A 2,633-nucleotide genomic window follows, 5' to 3' on the forward strand; every position below is an offset into this window, starting at 1 on the left:
GATTTATGTGCTCGCTCATTCAGTCTTGTACTTCTTTCAAGTGTTATTTGAGTGGCAGGAGTACCTACTGACAGCTGTGTGTGTATAAGAATCTCCTGAGATTCAGTTGACCCATGCCATCTGGCGGCTGTGTCCTGAGATAAAGATGTGTACAACCTACCATTTTAAGGAGTTTACCCACCAGTTTAGACAGAGGGAACCACTCTACTTAAAAACCTTGATTCTTCCAAGGTACCAAAGAAAACACCTGAATATGTATCCACCCCCACATCTCCACCATCCATCTCTGGCCTGCTGTCCTTCAGATAAGATTCGCTCTGCCTCACAGCAATTGGTATCTGATCAGCTCAGATAACAGCAATCCTCATGACCTACGATCCTGCCCTCACCTGGAATTATACTGACTTAACATCACTATCTGCTTAGTAAATAAAGCATGATGGAAAATTAAGTTATTACACATATGAAGAACACAGTGTCATGTTGAAGCTCAACCCAAAGATCTGCAGGGGTGACATAGGATCATAAAATGTAAGGATTCAACCTTCGTGGAAACCTCAAGTTTCAGCAGGCTATGGAGAGAGCCCCACACTGTTGCATCTGAGCCCAAGGCCAAGATACAATGGCACTGTTCAGAGAAAAGCAAGAAGCTATCTTGTTGTTCTGACCAACATTTAGTCCTCAGCCACCTTGGAAAACAGATGAACTGATCATTCATCTCATTTTCTGCTTGTGAGAACTTGCTGTGTATAAATTGGTTGCTCTGCTTGCTTACAGAACAGCAGTGACAACAAATAATTAGTTTTGAAATCCTTTGAGATTGCCTGAGAACATGTTATCTGTTATTTAAGTGCAAACTCTTTCACTCTTTCTTTTCTACTTTCATGAAAACTCTAAAAAGCTAGGCTGGAAATCTCTGCCCTACAAAACAAGTCACAGTCATTAAAGAAACCTCCTCCATCAACTGAGCTCTGTGAAATCTGCCATTTTAATCCCAACAAGAACAGAAGAGAACTTGATGCTGACTGAAACAGGGCAGGTGTAACTCTTTCGAGTACAAACCCATTTCCATCTGTTTCAGATGAAGTTACATTGTTTCATAGTTTGCCATTGTGAGATTTGAACTCTTGATAATCTTTTAAATGAAAACCAAATCAACAAAATTGGGAAAAATCAGGCACAGCCCCTAATTCAGGTCAGCTGTAAAACCAAGAACAAAGTTTTAAAGGAAACTTACAAACTTTAAATCAAAATGTGATTAAAGGGGTCAACAAAACACCCTAGTCCCCGCGGTGCCCACCGAGCACGGAAGGCCTCGAGAGTGCCAGCAGACACCGCGTGCTCCTTCTCCAGGGACATCCGGCAGCGAACGTAGCCGCGGAAGAGGGACAAACAATCGGGCGGGACTCCCCCGTCGATCGCCCGCTGCCTGGACCTGTTAATGGCCAACTTGGCCAGGCCCAGGAGCAGGTTCACGAGGAGGTCCTCCTTCTTCCCGACCCCCTTCCGCACCGGGTGCCCATAGATCAGGAGCGTGGGGCTGAAGTGCAAACTATAAAGTTACATTGTTTCATAGTTTGCCATTGTGAGATTTGAACTCTTGATCTTGGGGTTGCAAACCTAGTACCATAACCACTTGGCTATTTAGGCCAAGCCCTAAAGCCTACTGCACCTGGTATTCCCAGGTGGTCTCCCATCCAAGTACTAACCAGGCCTGAGTCTGCTTAGCTTCCGAGATCAGGTGTTTTCAGACTAGTATGGCCGCAGGCATTTGCTGTCTGCCTAGAACAGAAGAGAACTTGATGCTGACTGAAACAGGGCAGGTGTAACTCTTTCGAGTACAAACCCATTTCCATCTGTTTCAGATGAAGTTACATTGTTTCATAGTTTGCCATTGTGAGATTTGAACTCTTGATCTTGGGGTTACAAACCCAGTACCATAACCACTTGGCTATTTAGGCCAAGCATCTGCCATTTTAACCTGCACAGAAGAAGTTGCAGCATTAAGTGGTGATAAGGGCAATTATAAAACTAGTAATTGGCAGTCACAGAAACAAATGTGCGTGGAATCTTGTTTAATAAAAACTTAAATCGTTCCAAAACTCTCCAGACATATATTGCTTTCTTTGCAACTCTGTTTTTATCAATTAATATGGCAACATAATTGCTAGACCTGCTGAGTTTTTCCAGCATTTTCTGTTTTTGTTTCAGATTTCCAGCATCCACAATATTTTGCTTTTATCTTAGTGTTTAATTCACTGCTACTTCTCTTCCAGGAATGCCTACCTTGAAGAAGTACTGCTCTTCTCTCCGAAGAGTCATACGGGCTCAAACCGTTAACTCTGTTGCTGTCTCCACAGATACTGCCAGACCTGCTGAGTTTTTCCAGCATTTTCTGTTTTTGTGGCACCAGTTAGTGTTGTTCACCTGTGTACACACAGGCAGCACATTAGCAAACTTTGTTTTGGATACAACATCAATAATTAAGAGAATATTTCCTTTTGTTACTATGGAGTTTTTGGTACCTTTTGGCCATTTTTCATCTGACTCCTGTCTCAACACAATTAGACATTTTAATGTGGCCCCAATAGCCAATTCTCTCCAGGTGCAGAATGTTTCGAAATAAGCTGGCA

General features: G+C 42.8%; 1 pseudogene; it reads right to left on the minus strand.

Moving 5' to 3' along the window:
- Positions 1-1,660: 1,660 nt before the first annotated feature.
- LOC121285570 lies at positions 1,661-1,769 on the minus strand (annotated as a pseudogene).
- Between the last annotated feature and the right edge of the window lie 864 nt (positions 1,770-2,633).

Source organism: Carcharodon carcharias, chromosome 1 (assembly GCF_017639515.1).
Source record: "Carcharodon carcharias isolate sCarCar2 chromosome 1, sCarCar2.pri, whole genome shotgun sequence".
In the NCBI taxonomy this organism is placed as follows: domain Eukaryota; kingdom Metazoa; phylum Chordata; class Chondrichthyes; order Lamniformes; family Lamnidae; genus Carcharodon; species Carcharodon carcharias.